General features: G+C 39.6%; 2 protein-coding genes across 2 annotated transcripts in view; both read left to right on the top strand.

The window, feature by feature from the left end:
• Positions 1–20,101, top strand: part of LOC112219756 — a 466,516-nt gene that overhangs the window by 177,651 nt on the left and 268,764 nt on the right. The window lies entirely within an intron of this gene.
• LOC112217401 (hippocalcin-like protein 1) overlaps positions 12,822–20,101 on the top strand; it is a 23,125-nt gene continuing 15,845 nt past the window's right edge. Inside the window, exon 1 of the mRNA XM_024377649.2 lies at positions 12,822–12,985. The gene's annotated coding sequence lies outside the window, so the exon portion shown is untranslated. The remainder of the gene's footprint in view (positions 12,986–20,101) is intronic.

The raw sequence follows: 20,101 nt of genomic DNA, 5'->3' as shown, positions 1-20,101 counted from the left end.
AACTTCCCATTTCCTTTCTTTCCCAATTTCTTTGTTACTTTCACAAGTCTACGTATCTGTTTACTTCAACTCAGAAGCCCTCTCAATCACCATCACCCAGTACATTTCTCTTCCACTCAAATATTTGTTTCCATCTACAATCTCTCCGTCAAATGTTACCAGGTGAACAAAAAGTTTTAAATTATAGACAAAACAAAACATGACACTTCTGTTAACAGGGAGGCCACTGTCCCTCTCCTTTAAAAATGTATGTCTATTATTTTAAGATGAACATGTAATGCGCCAAATTTATAAAATACATTTGCCAATTTCAGAAGGGAAAATATAAACTTTGGAGGGAGCTTACTTTCTAAGGTAGCTCTCGAGATTAGGTTTCTTTCTGATTATAACTTTCACTATAACTGACTTTGCACTGTCCATCAGTCCCCTGTAGATGGCACTCTTTGTCCATAATAAGGCTGGTGCCTGAGACGGTGTAGACATGAAATCAGACACATGTTCAACATTTCAATGATTCCATTTAACAGGGCATATATCAGGACGGAGGAAATACCATAAGCATTTATAGTTTTATAGGTTAGGGGTATCTGCATGTTTGCATATTATTATTATTATTATTATTATTATTATTATTATTACTTAATATCTCCAGTAATCGATTATACACACATACAAAAAAAAAAATATTCATGCCTACACAGAATCCATATAACGTTCTAATCTTAGCTACTTACGTCAACACCACTCCATGTGCATTCCAATGACTCTCCACTGCTGCAAAGTTCGAGCTGTGCAACCATAATTCCCCCAGGAACCCGAAGACTTTGGTGTCCCGGATGTTGCCCGGCTGGTCATCGGAATAATGCACCACGTACCTTGTGATATTACTAAAATGGGCAGTGATGGATGGAAACCCCAAGACCATTATACAGTGGGGCAAAAAAGTATTTAGTCAGCCACCTATTGTGCAAGTTCTCCCACTTAAAAAGACGAGAGGCCTGTAATTTTCATCATAGGTACAATTCAACTATGACAGACAAAATGAGAAAAAAAAATCCAGAAAATCACATTGTAGGATTTTTTAAATGAATTTATTTGCAAATTATGGTGGAAAATAAGTATTTGGTCAATAACAAAAGTTTATCTCAATACTTTGTTATATACCCTTTGTTGGCAATGGCAGAGGTCAAACGTTTTCTGTAAGTCTTCACAAGGTTTTCACACACGGTTGCTGGTATTTTGGCCCATTCCTACATGCAGATCTCCTCTAGAGCAGTGATGTTTTGGGGCTGTTGCTGGGCAACACGGACTTTCAACTCCCTCCAATGATTTTCTATGGGGTTGAGATCTGGAGACAGGCTAGGCCATTCCAGGACCTTGAAATGCTTCTTATGAAGCCAGTCCTTCGTTGCCCGGGCGGTGTGTTTGTGATCATTGTCATGCTGAAAGACCCAGCCACGTTTCATCTTCAATGCCCTTGCTGATGGAAGGAGGTTTTCACTCAATCTCACGATACATGGCCCCATTCATTCTTTCCTTTACACGGATCAGTCGTCCTGGTCCCTTTGCAGAAAATCAGCCCCAAAGCATGATGTTTCCACCCCATGCTTCACAGTAGGTATGGTGTTCTTTGGATGCAACTCAGCATTCTTTGTCCTCCAAACACGACGAGTTGAGTCTTTATCAAAAAGTTCTATTTTGGTTTCATCTGACCATATGACATTCTCCCAATCTTCTTCCGGATCATCCAAATGCTCTCTAGCAAACTTCAGACGGGCCTGGACATGTACTGTCTTAAGCAGGGGGACACGTCTGGCACTGCAGGATTTGAGTCCCTGGTGGCGTAGTGTGTTACTGATGGTAGGCTTTGTTACTTTGGTCCCAGCTCTCTGCAGGTCATTTACTAGGTCCCCCCGTGTGGTTCTGGGATTTTTGCTCACTGTTCTTGTGATCATTTTGACCCCACGGGTGAGATCTTGCGTGGAGCCCCAGATCGAGGGAGATTATCAGTGGTCTTGTATGTCTTCCATTTCCTAATAATTGCTCCCACAGTTGATTTCTTCAAACAAAGCTGCTTACCTATTGCAGATTCAGTCTTCGCAGCCTGGTGCAGGTCTACAATTTTGTTTCTGGTGTCCTTTGACAGCTCTTTGGTCTTGGCCATAGTGGAGTTTGGAGTGTGACTGTGAGGTTGTGGACAGGTGTCTTTTATACTGATAACAATTTCAAACAGGTGCCAGTTATGCATTAGGGGGCGCTATTAAAAATTTTGGATGAAAAACGTTCCAGTTTTAAACAAGATATTTTGTCACGAAAAGTTGCTCTACTATGCATATAATTGACAGCTTTGGAAAGAAAACACTCTGACGTTTCCAAAACTGCAAAGATATTGTCTGTGAGTGCCACAGAACTGATATTACATGTGAAACCCAGATAAGAATCCAATCAGGAAGTGCTGCATTTTTTGAAACCGCCTCATGCCAATGACTCCTTATATGGCGGTGAATGAGCTAGGAACGTTTTCCACGTATTCCCCAAGGTGTCTACAGCATTGTGACGTCTTTTTAGGCATTTCCATTGAAGAATGGCCGTAAGGGACCATATATAGCAAGTGGTCACATGGTGTCTCCCGCAGAAAATCTTGCGTAAAATACTGAGGTAGCCATTTTTCCAATCGCTTCTTATGAGAAACCAATTGCCTCGACGGATATATTATTGAATATATATGTTAAAAACACCTTGAGGATGGATCCTCGATATTATGGAGCAAATTTTGAAAAAAGTTTGGCGTTATAGTTGTAGCATTTTCCGGTCGATTTCTCAGCCAAGCATGATGAAGAAACGGGAGCTATTTCGCCTACAAAAATAATATTTTTGGAAAAAAGGAACATTTGCTATCTAACTGGGAGTCTCCTGAGTGAAAGCATCCGAAGTTCTTCAAAGGTAAATTATTTAATTTGGTTGCTTTTCTTATTTTCGTGAAAATGTTGCCTGCTGCCAGCAGAGCTAGCATAGCATTATGCCATGATAAACTTACACAAATGCTTATCTAGCGTTGGCTGTTACGCATAGTTTGAAAATCTGAGATGACAGTGTTGTTAACAAAAGGCTAAGCTTGTGTTTGAATATATTTATTTCATTTCATTTGAAATGTTCATGAATAGGAAAAGTATTTATGTCCGCTGCGTCATTCAACTTCGTTTGAGGCTATGATTACGCTCCCGGATCCGGGATTGCTCGTCGCAAGATGTTAATCACTAACCTTTGATCCTCATCAGATGACACTCATAGGACATCACGTTACACAATACATGTATGTTTTGTTCGATAATGTGCATATTTATATAAAAAATCTCAGTTTACATTGGCACCTTACGTGCAGTTATGTTTTGATTCCAAAACATCCGGTGATTTTGCAGAAATACTAATAATAAACATTGATAAAAAATACAAGTTTTATTCACAGAATTAAAGATAGACTTCTCCTTAATGCAACCGCTGTGTCAGATTTTTTAAAAACTTTACAGAAACAGCATAATCTGAGAATGGCGCTCAGAACCCAAAACAGCCGAGGAATAGCCGCCATTTTGGAATCAACAAAGTTAGAAACAACACCATAAATAGTCACTTACCTTTGATCTTCATCAGAAGGCACTCCCAGGAATCCCAGTTTGACAATAAATGACTGATTTGTTCCATAAAGTTCCATAATTTATGTCCAAATAGCCACTTGTTGTTAGCGTGTTCAGCCCAGTAATCCATCTTCATGAGGCCCGAGCATTTCATCTAGACAAAAACTCAAAACTTTCCGTTACAGTCCTTTAGAAACATGTAAAATGATGTATGGAATCAATCGTTAGGATGTTTTTAACATAAAACATCAATAATGTTCCAACCGGAGAATTCCTTTGTCTTCAGAAAGGCTCTGGAACGAGAGGTAACTCTGTCGGGAGCGTGCGTCATGAGACCAAGTCTCTCTGCCAGACCACTGACTCAGAGGTCTCATGAGCCCCTCCTTTATAGTAGAATCCTCAAACCAGTTTCTAAAGACGGTTGACATCTAGTGGAAGCCCTAGGAAGTGCAACCTCATCCATATCTCAATATGTACTCGGTAAGCCGAGCTTTGAAAAACTACAAACCTCTACTCAGGTTTTCGCCTGCCATATGAGTTCTGTTATACTCACAGACATCATTCAAACAGTTTTAGACACTTCAGAGTGTTTCCTATCCAATAATAATAATACTATGCATATATTAGCATCTGGGACAGAGTAGGAGGCAGTTCACTCTGGGCACGCTATTCATCCAAAAGTGAAAATGCTGCCCCCTATCCCAAAAAGGTTACAGGATGTCAATGAGGACCATGTCAGGACCTTTTTGAGGACATTCTCAGGACTTTTATTTTACTAGGACGTTGAGTCAAGTTCCAAAGGGAATGTTCTCTGGGAGACCTTTATTCAGATCCAATCGCTTCTTATGAGAAATGAGGAGTGACCTCAGTCACCAGGATGTCACTGAGGACCATTTCAGGACCTTTTGAGGAGGTTCTCAGTACATAACATTTACTAGTTCTTAAGACGTTGCTTGATGGTCCCAAGGGAACGTTCTCTGAGAGACCTTTGTCTAGTTACCTGTTAGTTCCCAAGACGTCACTGAGGACCATGTCAGGACCTTAGTAGGACGTTCTCAGGACTTTAATTTTACTAGTCCTTAGGACATCGCTTTGCGGTCCCAAGGCAATGTTCTCTGGGAGACCTTTGACTAGCTCCCTGTAAGTTAAAGGGGTGTCACTGAGGACCATGTCAGGACCTTTTAATTATGTTCTCTGGACTTTAATTTTACTAGTCCTTAGGATGTCGCGGGATGGTTCCAAGGGAACGTTCTCTGGGAGACCTTTGACTAGTCCCCTGTAAGTTACCAGGACGTCACTGAGGATCATGTCAGGACCTTTTTGAGGATTTTGCAGGACTATAAATGTACTAGTTCTTAGGACATCGAGTGATGGTCCCAAATGAACGTTCCATGGCGGACCTTTGTCTAGTTCCCTGTAAGTTACAAGGATGTCACTGAGGACCATGTCAGGACCTTTTGAGGACATTCTCAAAGTTTATTTTACCAGTCCTTAGGACGCCGTGTGATGGTCCAAAGGAATGTACTCTGGGGGCCTGTGTCTAGCTCCCAGTAAATTCAAATCCCAGGTGAGGACAACTAAACTTACAAAATGTAATTATGTACAGTTGTACTTATGTACTTACACCTTAGCCAAATACATTTAAACTCAGTTTTTCACAATTCCTGACATTTAATCATAGTACATATTCCCTGTCTTATGTCAGTTAGGATCAACACTTTATTTTAAGACTGTGAAATGTCAGAATAATGGTAAAGATAATTATTTATTTCAGCTTTTATTTCTTTCAACACATTCCCAGTGGGTCAGAAGTGTACATGCACTCAATTAGTATTTGGTAGCAGTGCCTCTAAATGGTTTGCTTTGGTCAATTGTTTCGGGTAGCCTTCCACAAGCTTCCCACAATAAGTTGGGTGAATTTTTGCCTATTCCTCCTGACAGAGCTGGTGTAACTGAGACAGGTGTGTGGGCCTCCTTGCTCGCACACACTTTTTCAGATCTGCCCACAAATGTTCAATGAAATTGAGGTCACTCCAATACCTTGACTTTGTTGTTCTTCACCTCTCTAGGGTACGTGGGACGGTAGCGTCCCACCTCGTCAACAGCCAGTGAAACTGCAGGGCACCAAATTCAAAACAACAGAAATCCCTAAATTAAAATTCCTCAAACATACATGTATTTTACACCATTTTAAAGATACACTTGTTTTAAATCCAGCCACAGTGTCCTATTTCAAAAGGGCTTTACAGCGAAAGCAACCAAACGATTATGTTAGGTGAGTGCCTATTCACAGAATAACACAGCCATTTTTCCAGCCAAAGAGAGGATTCACAAAAAGCAGAAATATTGATAAAATTAATCCCTAACCTTTGATGATCTTCATCAGATGACACTCATATGACTTCATGTTACACAATACATGTATGTTTTGCACGGTAAAATTCATATTTATATCCAAATATCTGAGTTTACATTGGCGCTTGGTGGTCAGAAATGCATTGTCTCAAACAAACATCCAGTGAAATTGCAGAGAGCCACATAAAATGACAGAAATACTCATCATAAGCATTGATAAACTATACAAGTGTTTTCATGTAAATATAGATAAACTCTTGAGGATATGGAGACGCTAACGTCTCAACTGGCCAATTGCCTGGGGAAATGCAGAGCGCCAGATTCAAATAAAATTCTATAAAATTCAAACTTTCATTAAATCACACATGTAAGATACTCAATTAAAGCTACACTCGTTGTGAATCCAGCCAACATGTCAGACTTTAAAAATGCTTTTCGGCGAAAGCATAAGAAGCTATTATCTGATAGCATGCACCCATCTGAACCAGTAGTAAACAAAAGAACTAGCGTAGCAGGCGCTAAACAAAACGCTGAAATAAAATATAAAACATGCATTACCTCTGACGAGCTTCTTTGTTGGCACTCCAATATGTCCCATAAACATCACAATTGGTCTTTTTTTTCCGATTAATTCCGTCCATGTATACCCAAAATGTCCATTTATAAAGCACGATTGATCCGGAAAAAAATAGCTTGCCAAAACACAACGTCACTACAAAACATTTCAAAAGTTTTCTATAAACTTTGCCAAAATATTTCAAACTACTTTTGTAATACAACTTTAGGTATTTTTAAACGTTAATAATCGATCAAATTGTAGACGCGGCAATCTGTATTCAATACAGCAAGTAAACAAACCATGCACCTTTTTTCATCTTGCGTAACTCTCAACAGTGTAACGTTGTTCCAGGATGTGCTTCTTCTTCGTTGCACAAATGATTAACTTCAACCAAATTCCAAAAAATGTTGACATCCAGTGGAAGTCGTAGGAACTGTAAAATGGTCGCTATCAAATATCCCTTGGCAAAGACAACTGAGGGAACGGTCAGAAGCAAAAAAAATAAAAATCTGAACAGTTATTCCTCAGGGTTTTGAAACAGTTTTAGAAACTTCAGAGTGTTTTCTATCCACACCTACTAATCATATGCATATAATATATTCCTGGCATGAGTAGCAGGAAGTTGAAATTGTGCATGCTATTTATCCAAAAGTGAAAATGCTGCCCCCTATCCCTAACAGGTTGCAACCGCTGTGTCAGATTTCAAAAACGCTTTACAGCGAAAGCACACGTTGCGATTATGTTAGCTAGCCACAGAAACGCATACAGCCATTTTCCAGCCAAGGAGTGTCACAAAAATCAGAAATAGCATTAAAATTAATCACATACCTTTGATCTTCATCTGGTGGCACATCCCAGGTCTCCATGTCAGACAATAAATGTTTGTTTTGTTCGATAATGTCCCTCTTTATGAGCAAAAACCTCCTTTTTGTTTGCTCGTTTTGTCCAGTAATCCGAATGCAGAAGGCGCGTGCACTAATTCCAGGACGAAATGTTTTTAAAACGTACAATAAAAGTTAGTAGAAACATGCCAAACAATGTTTAAAATCACTCCTCCGGTTGTTTTTGTCATAAATAATCGATAATATTTCAATCGGACAAAGGCTTCGTCAATTGGAAAGGAAGAACAAGAAAGGCACGTTCATGATCAGGGCGCATGGCTGATGAATGGAAACTTCTACTGGTCACTGATTGAAAGTGCTGTATCTCTCATTTTTCAGAGTAAAAGCCTGAAACAATGCCTAAAGACTGGTCACATGTCGAGGAAGACACAGAGCTTGTGAACTGGTCCTAAGTCTTTGTATGGTGGATAGTCATTCAATTTGAAAAACAGCCTTTCAAAATAATAGGACTTCCTGGTTGGATTTTCCTCTGGTTTTCGCCTGCCATATCAGTTTTGTTATACTCTCAGGCATTATTCTAACAGTTTCGGAAACTTTTGATTGTTTTCTATTGAAATATACTAATTATATGCATAACCTATACTCTGGGACTGAGTAGCCGACAGTTTAATTTGGGCATGCTTTTCATCCCAAATTCAGAATGCTGCCCCCTACCCTTGTGAAGTTAACCCATTTTGCCACAACTTTGGAAGTATGCTTGGGGTCATTGTCCATTCGGAAGACCCATTTGCGACCAAGCTTCCTGACTGATGTCTTGAGATGTTGCTTCAATATAGCCACATAATTTAACTACCTCATGATGCCATCTATTTTGTGATGTGCACCAGTCCCTCCTGCAGCAAAGCACCCCCACAACATGATGCTGCCACCCCTGTGCTTCACAGTTGGGATGGTGTTCTTCGGCTTGCAAGCCTCCCCCTTTTTCCTCCAAACATAACGATGGTCATTATGGCCAAACAGTTCTACTTTTGTTTCATCAGACCAGAGGAGAATTTTCGAAGTACGATCTTTGTCCCCATGTGCAGTTGCAAACCATAGTCTGGCTTTTTTATGGCGGTTCTGGAGCAGTGGCTTCTTCCTTGCTGAGCGGCTTTTCAGGTTATGTCGATATAGGACTCGTTTTATTGTGGATATAGATACTTTTGTACCTGTTTCCTCCAGCATCTTCACAGGGGCCTTTGCTGCTGTTCTGGGATTGATTTGCACTTTTCGCACCAAAGTACTTTCATCTCTAGGAGACAGAACGCGTCTCCTTCCTGAGCAGTATGACGGCTGCTTGGTTCAATGGTGTTTATACTTGCGTACTATTGTTTGTACAGATGAACCTGGTACCTTCAGGCATTTGGAAATTGCTCCCAAGGATGAACCAGACTTGTGGAGGTCTATGTGCATGTAAACCTATGTGCATGTAAACTTCCGACTTCCAACTGTATGTCAAAGTGTGTAAAGTATGTAAGTTGTTAAAAGCACTGTTTATGTGGGTGTCTCTAATATTGCCAACATACAACGAGCTGTGAATGGATCTGTAAAGACCATTTTTGATATAAAAGAAAATTCTTTATGAATTGTTTTTAGACTATTATTTGCTAAAAGTAAATATGTTTGTTCATAGAAACCTGGTTATGGTCCCACCTGCTGGCCATTTATGTTACCACAACTTAGAACCTAATTTAACTCTTACAGCTACCCCCCTACTTTTTTCAATTTCCGCCTGAAGACATACCCAAATCTAACTGCCTGTAGCCCAGGACCAAGGATATGCATATTCTTGGTTTCGTTTGAAAGAAAACACTCTGAAGTTTGTGTAAATGTGAATTGAATGTAGGAGACTATAACACAATAGATCTGGTTTAGATAATACAATGAAAAAAACATGTTTTATCATTTTCATTGTTATATCATCATCTTTAAAATGAACAAGACAAAACAAACATTCAGATAGGATGATGGGGACTATTTCAGTGAAAAACATAAGAGGGCAAAAGTACTTGTGCAAAGTTTTAGAATGATAACTTCCAAAATTAGTGTGTTATACATGACATTTATCATGAAGTCACCCAGGTGTTCCACACAAGTAGCCCAAATGTACCCAAGTGACCAAATTGGTGAAGTTATACATTTTGAATGGAATAACTATATACAAAATACCAAAATGGTATTCTAACACACCCTCCCCAAAAAATGACAAAAAACATGAAAAAAATATATGGACACCGTGGCACTGGGGGCTCCCATTCGGAGTCAGTGTCTCTGTGAATATATGTTTAATATATGTTTAATATGACTATTTATGTAGCGATCACTGTATGTTGTCAAATTTAATCCCGCTAACGGGTTCGGTGCACAGAGAGGTTAATGGGATAACTGGGAAGAGGGCTGTAGTCAGATAAATGCAACAGGTGGAACTGACTTTCATAGACGCCAAGCAGAGATGGCGTTTTCAACCGTGTCCTTTTTATTTCATATCTTGTGTTTTCTTTTCATTTTGCATTTTTGTTGAGTCATTTTGTGCTGTTTTTAAGTTTGATAAATGATGAGAAAAAACATTCTCGAAACTTTTCAAATAACCCGCTTACAATCAATGTCTTCATTACCCAAACCTTGGAAATGAGTGACAAACTAGACCTTGTTAGTAATACATTTGTGAATAACTGCAATCAAGAACTCTCAAGTTGTTTTATTGGAAGAGATGGATTAATTGGAAATGAGTTGGAACTTCCCAGCTAACAATTATAGGGAGAGAGAACATATTTGTAATGTTACCTGTAACGTACCCATAGTGCTTTTAGTTGGGGGAACATTCTATGTTATCAAAAACATTCTGAGAACTGTTTTGCATGTTTTTTGGTGTTAAAAATAGGAGAACATTCCCTTAATGTCAAGAAGAACTTGTCTTGAACGTGGTTACAATATACAACATTAATGTTCTTGATGCATTTTCTTGGACGTGGTGAGAACATTTATCTGTCCAGTTTTCTGAGGGTTAGGAGAATATTTCATCAACGTCCCACCAAACATACACAGAACATGGTTGCCATGTTCTCAGAATCTAAGCTATTAATGTTCTAGACACTGTTCATGGAAACGTTGCTCGACCACTTCTGTGAATCAGTTGTCAGGACGTCACTTGATGGTCCCAAAGAAATGTTCTACCAAAAAAATGTAATTCACATTACGCCTCGTTACTGTTGCCAAGCCCATCAAGGACCTGATTGGTGAACTTGTCTATTGGCAAGGTAAGGGATACCTACACACAGTGCTTTCATTTTACATATTTTACACACTTTGACATACATGATTACATTGTGCATGTTCATTTACACAGTAATTATGATTCAACACGTCTTCACCTGGGATTTGAACCTCACAACCTCCTGGTTCATGGCATTCAGATCTTCCTGCTACACCACCATGTCTGTCAATTATCAGTTAAAAATGGTCTATTGATCCACCACATCCGCCTATGTTGGCCTTTCGCGTCTGAGGTGGAAGGTGGACGAGCTACAGCGATACAATGTGTTTTTGTGATGTCAAAGAGCACGAACACGTCCCCGGATGTTAATGTTTTACTTAATTTTCTCTGTTCATTCAAACACGGAAAAAGAGTGATTCAAAGGCTTAATGCTCTTTTTATAGACACTATTTTGGGAAACAATGCAAAGAAGGGATGCCAAAGGAGAACGCGGGAAATCGTTTTATAAAAGTAGTTTCCGTGTAACACTAGGTTTATTACTCCTGTATTACTCCTGGTGCATACATGGCCCTATTACATGTTTGAAGGGATACAGTTCAGATTATATATGAATTATATGAATATGCATGACTTGAGACTGATGCATTTATTTACTGAGTTCTATTAGGTCTAGATGCACGGTCAAGAGGGCTTGCAGAGGATGAGAGACATTTGGAGAGGAAGAACCCGATGGTCACTCTGACGGAGCGCTAGAGTTTCTCTGTTGAGATCAGGCCTTTATGGTAGAGTGGCCAGACGGAAGCCACTCCTCAGTAAAAGGCACATGACACTCCGCTTGGAGTTTGCCAAAAGGCATCTTAAGACTCTCAGACCATGAGAAACCAGATTCCCTGGTCTGAAAAAAACAAGATTGAACTCTTTGGCCTGAATGCCAAGCATTACATATGGAGGAAACCTGGCACCATCCCTAAGGTGAAGCATGGAGGTGGCAGCATCATGCTGTGGGGATGTTTTTCAGCAGCAGGGACTGGGAGACTAGTCAGGATCGAGGCAATATGAAGTGGGCAAAGTACAGAGAGATCCTTGATGATAACCTGCTCCATAGTTCTCGGGACCTCAGACGGGGACGAAGGTTCACCTTCCAACAGGACAACAAACATAAGCACACAGCCAAGACAATGCAGGATTGGCTTCAGAACAAGTCTCTGAATGTCCTTGAGTGGCCCAGCCAGAGCCTGGACTTGAACCCGATCTAACATCTCTGGAGAGACCTGAAAATGGCTGTGCAGCAACGAGTTTGAGAGGCTCTGCAGAAAAGAATGGGAAAAACTCCCCAAATACAGGTGTGCCAAGCCTGTAGAGTCATATCCAAGAAGACTCAAGACTGTAATCACTGTCAAAGGTGCTTCAACCAGGTACTGAGTAAAGGGTCTGAATACTTATGTAAATGTAATTTCATTTTTAATACCTGTTTTTGCTTTGTCATTGTGTGTAGATGGATGAAAGGTGGAAAAACAATTGAATCCATTTTAGAATAAGGCTGTAACATAACAAAATGTGGAAAAAGTCAAGGGGTCTGAATGCTTTCTCCTGAATGCACTGTACCTACACAGGCGTTGTAAGATCTGGCAGGTTTCAGGGCCTGGGCAGCGGAACACCCCAGTAATTCTACTCATAGATTATGCATGCATGAAATACACACGGACACAAACACCCAGCCCAAAACGTGAGGTTTAAAAAACACTGACATAGTTTAGCACAATTTTCCAAAGTCCCAGGGCATGTATTTGACTATTTACTATAGTAAAGTAGTCTGAACTTCTTATAACATTAATAATGAGTGCAATAATCCACGGTTGCAGGACTAAAACCTAAAGTTTAAACAAATCCAGAATGTGCAATTAAATACCCACACCTATCAGCTAACCTGCCATTCGACCACATATTTGACCCAGCAGTTACAATTACATTCTCACTACTGTATCTGTATATGAGTGTGGATTGTTCTATATCCAAGCATTGGACATACATATTCGAGTATTTATTATTGTATGCCCGTACATAAATACACAGATTCCATTGACGGAAAATTCTCATTTATTATAGCCTAGCAAATGCCACTCAAGGACAGCTAAACTAAATGCGACTGCAATTTGTTGGAACGGCCATCCCCCACCAGAGAACTGGGCGAGTCCGGTGAAAGCCGAACAGCCGTGCAAGTCGAATCTCTGTAAAATGATGAAACTGCGCTGCATGAAGAACGATGAATTTTATGCCGATCTCTGAATATATTTGAAAACTTCCTTCAAAGATAGTTGTATAAGGTTGCTTATACCATCTCAAGGTAATTGGGTAACCTTACTTTACTTTTTCCAATAGCTTAAATGGAGTTTTCTATTGAAGCGTTAGAAATAAACGTTAACGGTATTGAGCAGCATCTTGGACACGACAGGACTGGATAGCCCTAACCGTCTTCAAAGGATAATACAACGTCGTAAGCCAGGACCAAGTATAAAACTTTGAATTTATTGACAGTTCGATATCTATTTTTGTCGGTTAATGTACTCGATGTTGGTTCAATCAGATGACTAATTTGGCGATGCATTTACGTGCGTAATTACGCGTCCTTCAGACTAGTTTAAAAAAAAAAACTTTCTTGCCATGGTGAGAAACAGTATCTGATATGCGTATGTAGTTTATCTTGGCACAGTGGTGTTTTTGCCTGGAGCAGAGAGAATCTCATATGGGGTTATGGACCAGGAAAATAGAATGGCATATTATTTGTTGTGGCAATTGTCAAAATGAATGTTATAGTTTTTTTCAGGAATTATAAAGTGATTTATAATCCCAAAATGTGGGAAGATTATGGATGAAGTCAGTGGTGTAGTGGAGGGTAAATGCAGTTTACACACTTTTTTGACCTACCATTTATCCACCTTTTGGGGAAAAATGCTTTGAAAGGAGGCCAATAGGGAGCGAAACCTTTTTTTAAATCCGCGACCGGTGATCAGAGTTTAACCACCTATTTTTTTTACCACGTCACTGATGTGTCGAATTCCAGCATATATTGTCACATTGTGTCATATCTGACAGTCTTTTTTTCAAGTCACTATCATTTATTTGGAGCCAGAACAGGTATAATTTATAGAAATAACACACTTAACCACTATGCGGTTCTATACGCTCCATTTCTGTCTGCAATGAATTGAACGCTGTGCCCTGTTGAAGTTGTGCCCCAGTTGGGTAGTTACTGCCTCTTACCCTTGCATAAACCAGCCTTAGCACTGCTGGTGTTGCCGTGGAGACAGTTGTGTCAAGGGACTATAGGCTACTCCCGATACAGTTTATGGTTTTCTCTGACACTGCCTCAGTAAACCTCACACTCACGGATGGAAGTGAGAATGATTAGGAAATGCCCTTTCTCCTTCTCAACCAAATACTGGGTCACCTCCTTCCCTAGTTTTTCTCAAAAGTCTCTTCACAGTCAACTTTGATGGAGAGGTGTGACCAAGTCACTTTGAAGTTAATCCACCATATCAGTGGAGGCTGCCATGGGGAGAACGGTTCATAATAATGCCCAGAATGGAGCTAATGGAATGTAATAGCATTACACACATGGAAACAGTGGGTTTAAGGTATTTCATACCATTCCACAAATTCCACTCCAGCCATTACCACGAGCCCGTCCTCCCCTATTAAGGTGCCACCATCCTCCTGCTCCATATACCAGTTCATTAGGCCCCGGTTCCGACCTTTGAACATTATTCCCTTTTTATGCACCTTTCTCTCTAGGCACATTCTTACCCACAACTTAAGCATTAGAATAGCATGCTATTCACCCCGCTATTCATTCAGGATGGAGCTCTAAGAAATGAAGGTGTGGTGGAGGTGTGTCTATTCTGACCAAGACTTAATTCCCTGATAACTCCACCACCTTTATGTGCGAGCAAACCATGAATAAGGTTGAGCGAACCTGCCGGTTCCAAGTGGAAAAAGACTCTAATTTATTTTTTCTGATAGAAATAACAGCATTATCCATGCAGTGCAATTTATAAATGGATAAGAGCTATTTAAAAGAGCTAGGAAAATAAGTAATCCCTTTGGAGAAGGGGATTGTAAAAACAGCAATTGTTTTAGATTATTTTTCCTTATGATCACTGGAGATGAATGTGAAATCAGCCATATGGAAGCAAACTGAAAATCATATCAACATGACATGTATTGCGGCCCCTTCTCCACAGCGAAATAGGCTCTAAATAGCTGTGCCATTATTTCCTCATTTTAATTGTGTGCCCTCATAATTTGCATGGATGAAATTTGAACACCCAAGCTCTAGGTTTATGTATGGCTGAACCTGCTGAGTTGATGTAAGTTCTTTAGAATGTTTTAATTATAGCCTATGCCCGGGCTTTTCTCCGTTTTCTTTTACAATTTGTAAAACAATCATGTTAAATATTTGCCACTATCGGGAGCTACTGCCAGTAATACCCAAATCCATTTATAACTGTCACTTTGGTATTAGTTTTCTTCCATTTGCATCCTTCCATTACGTTCCGTTCATCTTTCTTCTGTCACGTCCATGCAAGTTGTTCCTCGGGGTTGCTTGAATTAGTAGATCATTTTATGCTAACGTTGTGCAATAATTTGAATCATTATGGAACTCAGACCACACGTGGCAGGTAAAACCTGGAGCCTGGTGCACGGTTCACGATGACTGGACCGTTGTCACACAGTTCTATTATTAGTGAGGATCAGGGTAGATTTATAGGACTATTGTCATACAGTTCTATTATTAGTGAGGATCAGGGTAGATTTATAGGACTATTGTCATACAGTTCTATTATTAGTGAGGATCAGGGTAGATTTATAGGACTATTGTCTTACAGTTCTATGATTAGTGAGGATCAGGGTAGATTTATAGGACCATTGTCATACAGTTCTATTATTAGTGAGAATTAGGGTAGATTTATAGGATTATTGTCATACAGTTCTATTATTAGTGAGAATCAGGGTAGATTTATAGGATTATTGTCATACAGTTCTATTATTAGTGAGAATTAGGGTAGATTTATAGGATTATTGTCATACAGTTCTATTATTAGTGAGAATCAGGGTAGATTTATAGGATTATTGTCATACAGTTCTATTATTAGTGAGAATTAGGGTAGATTTATAGGATTATTGTCATACAGTTCTATTATTAGTGAGAATCAGGGTAGATTTATAGGATTATTGTCATACAGTTCTATTATTTGTGAGAATTAGGGTAGATTTATAGGATTATTGTCATACAGTTCTATTATTAGTGAGAATCAGGGTAGATTTATAGGATTATTGTCATACAGTTCTATTATTAGTGAGAATCAGGGTAGATTTATAGGATTATTGTCATACAGTTCTATTATTAGTGAGAATCAGGGTAGATTTATAGGATTATTGTCATACAGTTCTATTATTAGTGAGAATCAGGGTAGATTTATAGGATTATTGTCATACAGTTCTATTATTTGTGAGAATTAGGGTAGATTTATAGGACTATTGTTCAACCTCTATTGTACACTTTTTTCCACCTTCAAATATTTCATGGTTTGAACTTGAATATGACACATTTCAGGATGAATCAAACCACTGTATTTATTTATTCATTCATATATTTTGTATGTCAAGGCTCTCCAAACCTTTTTTTTTTTTTAAATCTGCATTGTGTAACTTTTTGGGTGACCTGACAAAATTCACATAGGAATGTGAGTTATAGATCTGTCATTCTCATCAAAAGCAAGTCTAAGAAGCAGTAGATTTGTTATATGTGCACTATTTATATGCTTCCTGTTCTTTTTGTGTCTTTTACTTTCAGGTTTGTACACCAGCTTCAAACAGCTAAAAATACAATATTTTAGGTTCTGGAAAATATATTTCACAGTGGTTTGGATGGTACAGTGATTGTCAACACTATACTTGCTTGATTTGTCACATAAACTGAAATTAGGCCAACTATTAGAATTTTAGCAACCAGGAAATGGCGGGAGCGATTTCTGCATCTTTAATGATTCATACAGTATATACTTTCCTAACCCCAAAACTTGCCTAAATAATCTACAAGATCAGAGTATTTTTTAAATCTACAAGTTGGTGCTGAAATGGAGAAAAAGATGCATAGATGGCATTCTTTCATTGATCCCTATTTTCTGAACCCGTTCTCTCAATGTATTCTAATCTGTCAACAAAATTGTAATTAAATGTACATTGTATTTAAAGGGATGGCAATAAATATACTGAAAACCCTATTGAATGAAAACTCCATGAGAAAATCTTTTGGTCAGCAGGTGGGGAGGGTTTTAAGCGATTTAATTACATATATCCAGTGCACTCAAAGCCTGTCTGAATACCAACTACTGAGAAATGCGTAGGAAAGGCTTGTGTAAGAAAGCCGTAATTTCCTAAGTCGGAATCGGGCCCTAGTAGCCTACACATTACCAATAAAGTCCTAGTCCTACATCATTGAAGCACAGTCGGCTTCACAGCACGCTAAAGTAATGAGCTTTTCAATGCTAGAAGGCTGTCAAGTTTAGCCTGTGTACTAGTCTCTTTAGCTTATCCACTCCCTGTACTTCATGACATTTGCTAAAAAGACTGGCCTATCTGCCATCTTTAAGTATGAATATTATATAATTAATGAGCTCGAGGAGAACCAAGGATTTGATCCTGATTCGATCACCTTTACAGCTATCCTCCAATCACAACAATTATGCAAATACTTGAACTCTGTATGCTAAGCAACCATTTTTTGTTTGTCCAGATGAAACCAATCTGTCCAAAGTAAATACATACTGCAATTCCAACCTTTTTAGGAATTGCAGTAATTTTGAGGCTCCACATGTTTTCATGGAAAATATGAATGTTATTTCCAACAACCAATGAGCAACTCCACTGTAAATCCAGCACATATTGAACGTTGAGATTGCTGAAATGGAATGTTAGCTAGAGACTGTTACTCAGATTATTTCAAGCTTGGTTCTCTGCCCAAAGCACATCACATGAAACTACGTCATTTGCATTCCTATCAAGACGCTACCATAAATACAGACGGCCCAAATATTTTCTCAGTTCAATCCATCTCGGCAGCAGTATTCAGCGATGGGAGATGTACATGTTGACCCCCTTGACAGACATCATTAAATGGAGCGCCATTAACAACAATGCTATTCTGGGGGTATGCAGCCGGCTGTTTGTTTTAACTGGTCATCTGGTTGAATGGAGTTGGAGAAATATGGTGCTTTACGTTGGGGGGGGATATTTTGACACTGTCATGATGTCACTAAGCCTACCTGTAGCCAGGGGATATGTTTATCATAGCAAGCTCTAAGGCAACGATCGCCGATACTGAGGTTAGGGGTTACTAGAGTCATGTTTAATGTATCATTTACTGGACATGATGATATTTCATATACCTGTCAGTGTGAGAGGATGCGGACACACGCACGTACACAGGCAAACATGCACACTTTTGAACTAAAATTAGGTTTATGGGGTTTTCCTGGATGCATGGATAAATTAGCTCTGGCTGCTTGGACACATTAAGGCTAATGATTGTCTTGTGTGATCCTATTGTTGGTGGCATCCAAGGGAAAAACTATGTTTGTATGCCTGCGAGTGGAACTTTAGGGGAGTCAGAGGTGGGACAGGGCAAGGACTCCCAGTTGGCCTTAGGGGAAACACATGCCGTGTGAGTGTGTGGAATCTGGAAGCTGTGTGAAACATTCTCATTAGCTAGTGGAAAAAGTGGAACCATAACAGCCATAGTTATTGGGGAAGAGTTGAGGGATGGGGGCAGGGCGGCTTCTTCAGACTACAGTAAGTGGCAGAGCCAGACCGACAAGGGAAAGACTGTTGCAGTGTAACTGAGGGGATAAGCAGATGTTTTCTGTCTCCCAAATGGCACCATATTCTCTATGTAGTGCACTCCTTTTGACCATGGCCCATAGGGCTGAGGAAGGAATCTAGGCTCATTAGGGATAACCTGTTTCACAATCTCAAAACAAAGGCCTAATGGATTTCATTGGCGGTCATATGTGAATTTAGTAAGGCCTGTGCTTTTCCCCCTAACATACATAAAGTGTGGTTCTATCCGCAAATAAAAACACACACTAACCAAAAAAAACATTGAATTGAGTGGAAAAGTATAATCTTACCTCAGATAGCGCAACAAACTGTCTGCATGAAATGGAGTCCTACTGAATTTAGATAGAGAACATTGAATAGAATAAGGCTATGTCTAACAGAACAAAAATACAGATAGAACCTTATAGTCCCAAGTTCTCTAACAAAGACGGGGATGAAAACAAACCGCATTGGACTGATGTCGCACTAAACTTGACTTAAGGCAATTTCTCGTGGTAAAAGCTGTTGATGTCTGCTCAAGCTTGAATTATTTAAGGGCAGTGCCATTTTGCGCATTACGGTTTGTTTGAATTCTGGCCAAATACTTTCTATACACAAGAAAACAGGGCTGGATTGCTATCCCAACTGCTGTTCGCTGCACTGAATACTTCATTGGAATTGCCAATATTAGGCTAAGGCTCCAGCTATGAAAACATGTCAGGGTTCCCCCGGAACTTTCATCACACACACCTGTCCCCTATTCCCACTGATTAGTATTTGTATATATGTGCCCTTTGGTTTCCATTGGGGGTCGATTATTGTTATAATGTCCGTTGGTGCGTGTGAGTACCTGTGCTGTGTGTTTTGTGCTTTCGTGCCCTTGTGGATTGCGCAGATGATTACGGGTCTCGTCCCGTGTGTTAATCATCGTGCGAGTGTATTATTTATTCAAGGTACTCGTCGCTCTTTTGTTTTGGGTTACTACCCTGTGTTTTTGTTACGTGTTTGTTTGGTCTTCGTCTCCTTGCCTTTACATGGCACACCATAATTTGGGTACAGTAAAAAAAAATATTACGCATTCCTGCGCCTGTCTCCCATTGCTTTTTACAAACCTATGCCTATCAACCTTGCGGTTATCTTTTGTCCTGCACTGTGTGTGAACCTGCATTGTTATCAAGCAAATCTCCATCTTTGAAAATACTACATGCTATTTTTGCAATAGAAATGGAATGCGTTATCATACAACTGTATAATAAGTGTATAAGTGTATAACTCCATGGGCATCTTTTGGAGTGTAGGCTACTAAGTGTTCTTCTACACAACTTTAAAATTAGAACAACAAACCAGCCACCAGGGATATCCCCCACTTTTTCGATGTTCTGTGGGTTTGTGTGCAGGGAGAGAATAAATAGCAACGCCCGTGTTTATGTCTGTCCTGGCCCTGCCACCACAGTGAGATTTAGTGGAAAACAGTCCATGTGACCATGAGACCCAGTCCAGGGGAGGTGCTGCCAGTTGCATCCTGGTCCTGTTATGCTCTGGGCCAGGGGGTGTGGTCGGGTTCTGGATGGGCGTGTGCTTG

Source organism: Oncorhynchus tshawytscha, linkage group LG18 (assembly GCF_018296145.1).
Source record: "Oncorhynchus tshawytscha isolate Ot180627B linkage group LG18, Otsh_v2.0, whole genome shotgun sequence".
In the NCBI taxonomy this organism is placed as follows: Eukaryota; Metazoa; Chordata; class Actinopteri; order Salmoniformes; family Salmonidae; genus Oncorhynchus; species Oncorhynchus tshawytscha.
This window is presented reverse-complemented; position numbering and strand designations above follow the sequence as displayed.